The sequence below is a fragment of the Podarcis vaucheri genome (assembly GCF_965113315.1).
Source record: "Podarcis vaucheri genome assembly, chromosome: 1".
Taxonomy (NCBI): Eukaryota; Metazoa; Chordata; class Lepidosauria; order Squamata; family Lacertidae; genus Podarcis; species Podarcis vaucheri.
In genome coordinates this window covers 114,472,977-114,482,454 of record NC_138759.1, presented here as the reverse complement: position 1 = coordinate 114,482,454, position 9,478 = coordinate 114,472,977, and the positions used below count along the sequence as shown (strand labels likewise).

Here is a 9,478-nt window from a genome sequence, read left to right as displayed (position 1 = left end):
CATTGCCTATATCAAAGTAGCTTTTGATTTTGGGGAAATACCTGTTCCTTGTCGCAGTCAAGCCACCCCATGCACAAAAAAACACCATTCACCTTCTTGAAGTCAAAAGATTGTTGTTCCTAAAATTAAGCAGCTAATTACTTCAATCATGTAGTGTAGGTAAAAATAAGTGGTTCAGCTGAGCTAAGCTATACAGTGGCACATGACCCAGAGAGCAGTGAAGGAGAGTCAGAGTTCTGCCTCCAGATCAGGGCTCTCATGGGGTCCCATGGAAGGATCCTACTACAGGATCTCATGAGAGAGGGAAGGTGGGCAGAAGCAACAAAAGGCCTTACCTGCCTGGGTACGGGGCCATATTACCCTACAAACTTCCCATGTGCCCACCCTCATGTTAAAGCCTTCACCAAGCTTCTTGGGTTGCTGGTTAATGGGTCCAGAAAGGAATTTAATTGATTCTTGGTTGGGAGGTGTGGCATCTGCCCATTCGTTTAGAACCTGTCTGTACAGGGGGGGGGGGAGATAGGGTGAAAAATATAGACTGATAGGAAAGCCGGAGGCGGAGCCTACTTGTGTATAAACGGGCTTAGCCCAAGGTTTGAGTTGGTTGTTGTTGGGAGTTGTTGGTGGGTAGTTGGTTGGTTTTAGTGGGTTGGCTGGTTGGGAAAGGTAGTTGGAGAAGCAGTTCGTAGGCAGTTGGTAATAGACAGTTAGGGCAGTGGGTTCTTGAGTGAGGGGAGGTAGAAGAGATAGAGAGAGGAAAATAAGACTAAGAAAGTAAAGAGCAACAACATTTGGAATGCCGATAAAAGTTTGTGTTTGAAATAAAATACACTCTTCTTTATTAATTGAGAACCTGACTGAGACTGAAGTGATTTTACCAGGGAGGACCTGGTTGGTGGCAGCGGATTAATGGTGTACGTGTCAATAGTCTGTGAGACGACCGGGGGCTCCGTACAAACGCCACAGGAGGGTTTCACCTTTCCTTCAATGAAATGAAGGCATTAATAATGTCTGTTATGTAGAAGGCAGAAATGGCATTGGGCAGGATCACCATAGTGAAGGGGGGGCCATAAGGGGTCTGTGGGGAAGATTGACCATGTCATGTCCTAAGCTCAGGTTGGGATCTCTGCTTGGCTGAAATCCTCACCCCGGTTATGAGATCCTGGAATCTTGGCTTGCTCCACAATAGGGTTCAGACAGGTGGCTGAGTAGAATGACAAACTGATCTTTGCTTTTGAATTAATCATATGATTCAACTGGGCCTGCATGAGGGACTGTTTTTTAGTAAATGTCTAAAATAAGGGTAAGGAACCTTTTTCAGCTTGAAGGCCATTTGCTTCCTCTACCCAGCCTTCCTTTGGCTCACTACCTTTCCAAATCAGACTGTGGATGACGTCAGAGCAGTTCAGCCAATGGTGGCAAGGCAAGAGGCTTTGGCTCTGCGCAATGCTGAAATTGCTGACAAGCAAACCAGGAGGGAATTTTCAGCTGCAATTAATCTTTATATATACCCTTTCCAAAAAAAATCTGCCCGGTGACATCCTTCAGTAACTGTCACAACAAGGTGTTTGCTTTTACCTTTAGCACAGATGCCAGATGCCTTTCTCAGGGTTAATTAATCAAAGCGACTTGTTAATTAAGTGACTTTCTACTGTATAGGTAAGCTATATGGAGTTGGCAGTGTCCCCTTGTCCTGTCAGGGCATATAATTGCTTTAAAGAGGCATAGCCTGTGCCAGGCAGCAGAGCGTGTGATGGAAACTGCAGGGGGGCTGGCTCTGGTGCAGCTTATTAGCCCATCTGCTTCGTAAAGTACATTGTGATGCACTTGCAGAAATGATTTCTAACAGGAGATGAAAAAATGTACTTTGCAAAACTGTTCACAGGTGGAGGATGCCACCGTTGTTACCCTGGATCAAGAGGCAAGTTTGGTTCTGAGTATTATTGTTGTTGACAGTGGTGTGCCTATTCTTCCTCTTCACTTGCATGGATGTTTGTTTTAATATTGGGAATAGGATGCATGTGGCGCTGTGGTCTAAACCACAGAGCCTTCTGGGCTTGCTGATCAGAGGGTTGGCGGTTCGGATCCCCGTGACCAAGTGAGCGCCCATTGCTCTGTCCCAGCTCCTGCCAACCTAGCCTTTCAAAAGCACACCAGTGCAAGTAGATAAATAGGTACCACTGTGGTGGGAAGGTAAGCCGTGTTTCTGTGTGCTCTGCTTTCCATCGTGGTGTCCTATTGCGCCATAAGCAGTTCAGTCATTCTGGCCACATGACCCAGAAAGCTGTCTGTGGACAAACGCTGGCTCCTTCGGTGAGATGAGTGCCACAACCCCATAGTCACCTTTCACTGGACTTAACCTTTACCTTTTCTCTTTTTTCAAGAGAGAAAGGAATGGTATGGGATTGGGCTGTGTAATGATTTATCAGCATGCAGGCAAATTCCTACTAAATAATTTCGTCCCACAGCTTCTTCAGGCTAAGTCCCCTATCAATTTACATGGGAGAGAAAGCCCTCTGTCTTCTTAGGAGATGGGGTTTTGACCCACTAAACAGTTCTTTTGATAAATGCCAAGGATAAAACATCTTATAGGAATGGGGAAACCCACATGCAAATCTTCACTCACCAGTGGAGCTCACTGGGTGACCTTGGGCCAGTCGCTACCTGCTCTCAGCCTTGCCTTCCTCACAGAATTGTTGTGTAGACGAAATGGAGGAAATTGTGTTCACCACTGTGAATTGCTTTAAGGAAAGGTGAGGTGTCAGATACAGTAGCATATGTTATGGTGGAGCTTCAACATTCACTGGATCTTCAGATAGTCACTGCAGCTTACTGGGAGCGAGGAAAGGAGGGGTAAGGCTGTGGTAAGCTTGGTGCAAACCACACCAACAGAACCAATGCCACTCTCACTGCCTTGGGTGTTAGGTGAGTGCCACCCCCATACACAACACCAATCACAGCTGATTTTTTTTTTAAGTACCGTATTTTTCCGTGTATGACTAGGTTTTTTCCTAAAAATAATGTCAAAAATTAGGGGGTGTCTTATACACGGATTCATCTCCTCCAATTTTCTTAAATCTGAGTCCCCAAAAATAGGGGGCATCTTATACATGGGGGCATCTTATAGATGGAAAAATATGACAATTTTATTATAAATGCATAAACCAGGGGATCATTAGCCCATGACACAACAGGATAGTAAATGATTAATTTGATCTGTGTCGGAGCAATTTCAAGACCAGCTTACCATGCTTTTTTTTTTTTAAAAAAAAAAAAAGCATTCACAATCTCCCTCCTTAGGTATCTTTCTTTTTCCTGTGTGAAAGAGTGACAGTTCTACACCAATTTCATTTGGAGATGATGGTTTAATTTGCATGAGCCCTCATGTGGCAAGAGATGCTAGTAGTTACTATGCGAGGGACAACCATTGGCTGTGTGGGAATAATTCAAGATGGTAAATAATACCTGATGTCTAGGCTTCCCTTCCAGGTGTCTTGATGAATTTATACATCTTTGTAGCAGCCAGGAGCTCCTATGCTGAGTCAGTTCAGGGCATTGTTTTTATGATGTGTGAAAGCATAAGCTGTCTTTTGTTAACTGCTTTCTCTAAAAAGCTTGCAACTTCATTTATCTTTATGTGGCATCTTATTGTTTAATTGAATTTCTGCACTAGCTTAATAGTTTCCATGTGTGTGTGTTTTATGTGCTAAACTAAAATGTTGCTAATGCTTATTTCTACCTTGAGAGAGAAATTATCTCTGAAAACCAAAGCCATCAAAAACAGATTTCAGCATTGGTCTCAGTAAACTGCATATCAAAGTAATTAAATTCAGCACCTTAATGAACTTCAGATTCAAAACTTGCACTCCAGAAGCCCTATGGGGATTATGCTGATTTGAAGAGATATAAAGTCTGTCTAAAAGAGATAGGAATAGACAGAGAAATCAGATAAACACAGACTGGCAAATGAAATGTGATATGTGCCGCTGATATTTTCATTAATGTTTTTCCTCCTGACAAGTTTTCCCATCATCTGGGAAGATCACATTTTGCTATCTCTGATATTTATATGTCATGTCTCCCAAAGCTGCTTTTCACGATCTGAGGAGAAGCCAGAGTATTAAAAAGCTTGTTATATTACATGTGCTGGTATACAATGTGTAGTTTGATCAGTGTGCAGAACCAAGGAATTGGCCAGGACTGAAGATGTCCGTTAGAAAGAATCACTTCTGGCTTGAAACAGTGGGGGAAGCTCTCTTCCCTATTCTACACCCTTGGTGCCCTCCAGCAGAGGTTGGCTGGGGCTGATGGGAGTTGCAGATCAAAACATCTGGACATCATGAGGTAGGCAAAGGCTGGCCACTCTCCAGAACTTTACCTGTTTAGTTCCCACCATGCAATAAAACAAAAGCAAAAATGTGCTCCTCTGATTTGCAAGGCATTTCTGCTAGAGATTTTCCTGTGGCACACTCCATCCAGCAAAGCAAATCTTTAAAATACCTCCTTCTTAAGAAGATGCTGAAAGGGGGGGGGCGAAGAGAGAGGTAAATCTTCCTTGTGAAAAGCTTAGCACTTAAATTCTTTAGACTGTCATGACCGTCACTTTGCTATTAATCCAAACCTCTACTGTGCAGCATTAGGATTTCACACACCTTTGGAGCTTAAAAGAGGATGGCATTCATTTTTCAGGCTAAGTCAGGATCAAAGAATATCCTTCTCCTTCTCTCAGTCGCATAAATATGGCTCACATGCCGCCCGCCTACCAACAGTGTTTACCCTAGACGCTCCATGGGCCCCAAAGCATATGCATACAGGGGATTGTCAGGACTTTGATTCATGATAAATTTCACACAAAGGAAGAAATAGCCGACAAAATCAGAAATGCGGGTCAGTTGATGCTAAATCAGTGGCATTAATAATGCTTATTTCAGAAGTGGCCTGGATTCAAGAGAAAGAGGATTTGAAAAACAACAACAATCAGCCCTGGAAAATTACAGAAAAGAGTGCAATGCTCATACTTAGGAAACAGGTAAGCATTTTATTATTGGAAATTCCTTAAGTACGTTTTATGATATTGTGGTCATATTTTTCAATGTATATCTTATCAATGCACCTTTCCATCCTCCCTATCATTTTGCCCCATGCTCTACAGTGCATAAAAGCCTGAGAAACTGTTGTCTGTTGTTCGGGTGAATGTGCCAGTTGCATGCCAGAGGCAAGGTTGACCCAGGAGTGGAGGATTATGATGTGAAACCATTGTTCAAATAACAAGGCGACCCTACCATTAAGCAGTGACACAATCCCTTCTCAAGGCAGCCATGATGCCCCCTATGCCATTTCCCATGAGCCTCTTGGGCCATTTCAATCTGTTGGAGATAAGTTCTATGTGTGGCCCATGCCCGTTAATGTTACCACATTGCCATTGTTGAAGTAAGACTCAACTGTGTTATATGCTGGGATGTGTGTGTGTTATACGCTGGGATGCCTTTGAAGGCAGTTTGCAAACAGCAGCTGCTGCAGGATTCAGCAGCCAAGTTGCACACTGGGGCAAGGTGATTTGAACACATACCACCAAATCTTTTTTATTGATTTTCATTTTTTTCCAAACTGATCACTAATTAAATATATTAAATTAAATTAAAACAAAATAACATTTTCCCAAATTTGAACAAATTCAACATTTTCCCAAATCTGACTTCCTGCACGCCCTCCTGAATGTGTCAATGGTTCTCCTCAATGTTGCATCATATTCCCCAGTTAACTCTAGTTTAACTTCAAACATTACAAAAAACCTTACATTACAATATACACTGGTACCTCTGGAAGCGAATGGGATCCGTTCTGGAGCCCTGTTCACATCCTGAGTAGAACATAACACTCAACTGTGCATCTGCGTGTACGCGGGTCGCGTTTCGCCGCTTCCATGCATGCGTGTGACGTCATTCTGAGCGCCTACACATGTGTGAGCGGTGAAACCCGGAAGTAACGCGTTCCGTTACTTCCAGGTCGCCGCAGAACGTAATCTGAAAACTTATCTTGAAGCATATTTAACCTGAGGTATGACTGCACTTCCTATTTTTAAACTTAACTCCTTTTCAGACAACTATCCACCAACCAATTCCTGCACATTTATTAAATGAACATTTCCAGTTTCAACAAGTGAGTTACTTATCCAATTGTCAATCCCTTGATTAACATTAATTAGCATAGAAAAGAAGAAGAACTTCATCTCTTTCCCATCTGTGCTACACTGGCTACCCATTAGTGGCTGAACCCAAGTCAGAGTGCTGGTTTTTAATTATAAAGCCATATGTTCCTTGGGACCCCAATACTACATTGACCAAATTACAAACACCAAGAAATTTAAGTGGAAGCTATACTAATTTTAAAAGATAATTTGAGCATGCCCAAGTTGAAATGTTTGGTTGCAGGACTTCCGGGTTAGCGCCTCCAGCAATGGCGGATTTCCTCTGATCGGGAGGAATCCGCTCCGTGGAAATCAGGGTCTGGACCGCCACGGCGAGGCGGAGACCCACTAAAAACCACAGACGGGAGAAGCCTGTGGACGTGGGATTCGGCTGGCACCTTTTGCGCCTCCCCTACTCACGGGGAATCCCGGTTTCGGGGATCCGGAGCGACGTGGGGTGAGCGGCGCGGTGCTTCGAATTGACTGCTTCTTTCACGGAGTGAAGCCGCATTGCTGTTGCCGGAGAGCGCTGACTTTTTCCTGTGGACAATTGGACTCTAAACAACTACCCGTGAGTAGAATGGAAAATTGGATCCCTAAACTTCTTAATTTGGCATCGAAACAGGAAGGTTTCAAACAGGAAGTCCGCCTTCCTCTTTTGTAAATAGATTGAAGCAAAGACGTTGCAAGCTAAAGCCTGGAAAGTCTTTTGTAAAGGATTAAATCTCCATCGGTTAAAATTACTAAACCCCCCTTGGAAGCAGGAGAAGAGGGGGAAAATTCTAGATCGTTTAAGCCTGCAGGAGAGAGAGTGAAGAAAGATAAATCACCACCGTTTCGAACCTGGGAACGGGCTGCCAGTAAGATTGACGTTTTGGGAAAGTTCATTGACTGTGAATAAAATGTATGTTGACAGATAGTTAAATAAGAGAAATATATCGTTTCCATTGTTTCCTTTTGCACTTAAAAAGGAGCAAAAAAAGTAACTGAAAATCGAAACTAACTCTGTTGCTGGATCTGCGTTTAAAAGGATGGCTACAAATAGAAATTGTTTCCCCTAGAGGGAGCTTTTGAAACTGTTGCAGGAGTGGAGCTGGGGAATTTTCCAGCTGCAGAGATTAAAGTGCGTGAGAATCAGAGTCTGACCTTGGACAAGAATGTTGACAGAAGAAGCCTTAGTGATTGCATTTTGCAAGACAAGTGCTTTATTGGAACAGCTTCATGAGAAGATGGATGTGATGATTATTAAAATTGACAATTTGGGACAAAAAATGACTGAGTTGGGACAAAAAGGGAATACCTATACAGAAATTACTCAGGAATTGACCCAGGAATCTGTTTTGACATGGCAAGCTGTGGAGAAGACGAAGGAGAAAGTTGTTGTTGAACCTCAAGTAACTCAAGTGGAGACAGCCCCAGCCTCACAGAGGCAATTTGATGAACATAAGCTGTTGCCCTTTATGATTGAATCTAGAGAAAGCCAGATTTGGTGGGATGGAGCCCTGCTTGGATTGGAGAAGGAAAGTTGGATAGATCCTCCTATGCAGGGATGCTCTGGCCTTTGGGATCTGGATTTGGGTCAGGGGGAGAGTGGCGCTCTGAAATATCTTTTGGACTTTAGTTCTGACTATGGAGAATGGGCTGACCTGTCGAGAAGGAATAAAGACATTGTTAGGTTGGAGTTTCCCCGAGATCTACTCCTCAGTGCCAAAGGAAGGAAATTAAGAACAAGATCAGCAGAGGATAAAGTAAAGTGCATGTATAAATATGAAGAAGATCTGCAGAAGGGACATGGAAGAGAGTTAAGAGCCTCAGACAGAAGGTCACCAGGTTGATGGACTAGATGGAAGGGATAGAAAGGACTGACAAAACCCGAGACCAGGAAGAAGAGACGGTGGAAGAAGATTGAAAAAAGTTTTTTTAAAAAATTATTTAGAGAAATGTTGCAAAATTAATGAGTGTTAGAAAAATGTTGGAATGAAATTATATGGCTTTAGTAGAAATGCTATAAGGAGTTAAGTATAAATAAATTTTAGGGTTTAATGGTAAGATAAAATAAATTAAGATAATTAAATGACAGAAAGCAGTGAAAGATGGAAAGGATTTGCCGAAATAATTAATAACTAGAATACAAAAAGGGAGGTGTGAGGAGGTCGATGAAACAAGTTAATGAAAGATAAAGATATGGAAATATTGGATGTGTTTTTAACTGTTTTTGCTTTTGTTTTTGTTTTGATGTATTGTGTCTTTTGCTTTTTTATATGTATTGTAATGTATTGATTTGTATTGTTTATTTTTTCTTTTTCTTTTTTTCTTTTTTCTTTAATTCTTAAACTTTTAATAAATATTATATATTTTTTTTTAAAAAATGAATGTTTGGTTGCAATGGCTCATGAAACCATTTGTGTTCATATGCATTCTACTGTGGGGAAACCAAGCATTTCAAGAAAGATCTGGGGGTGAGGGGCCTATGACTCTCCAGATGTTGTTGGACTACAGTTTCCATGCTGTCTACTAGGTCTGATAGGAGTTGGAGTCCAACAAGTCCCCCCACTCCTGCTATAGGCCATCTTTGTCATTTTCTCTTTGTTTTTCATTCCTACCCCTTTCTCTGTTTTTTTGACATCTCTCACTTCTATCTGTATTTCAGGTGAATTCTGAAAGACTGAAAGCCCAGCACAAGGAGCAATTGAAGGGAGTGCGAGAATCCCTACACAGGTCTTTCAGATCTGCTGTGTGGTTACAGAGATGTTGATATTGATAGCAAACATCTATTTCGGAGATGTCACAATAGAAGCACCTATGTGCAAACATGTACTTTAGTCTCCCTTCCCTCCCTCCTCTTTGTGAAAGCAAAATCAATACCAAAACTATATTGTAGCTGTATTTTTACATCGGAGACATAACATTTTTGAGAGTCAGTACAAAGGCTTTCAACAACAAAAAATATTTCCTTTCAGTTTGCTCACTGGACATAACCACAATGCACTGTGTTAAGCTGGTTACCCAGAGACATGTTTCTAACGGAATCATATAGTTAATAAGCTCAGTGCGAAAAGCTGTAGGTTACATCTTTTACCCACGGCTTATTTATGGTAAACAAAAGACAGCCTCTTCTGTCTGCTGCAGTGTATTCTAAAAAAAAAAAAGTGGGGGGGCTAATAATATAATTTGCCTGTCGTTTCCTAATAGCTGTCACATCTATATGGACTTTTAGGTTGGAAAAAGATGCACTATAAGGAGGCTCACAGCATGTTCATAAGCACCATGAACCACCTTCACAGCTCAGCT

General features: G+C 42.0%; 1 long non-coding RNA gene across 1 annotated transcript; it reads left to right on the top strand.

Moving 5' to 3' along the window:
- The first annotated feature begins 249 nt into the window (after window positions 1-249).
- LOC309519980 lies at window positions 250-9,057 on the top strand. Its single transcript, XR_014214105.1, has 3 exons — window positions 250-343; window positions 4,932-5,029; window positions 8,838-9,057. It is a non-coding gene; the product is annotated as an uncharacterized lncRNA (long non-coding RNA).
- The last annotated feature ends 421 nt before the right edge of the window (window positions 9,058-9,478 follow it).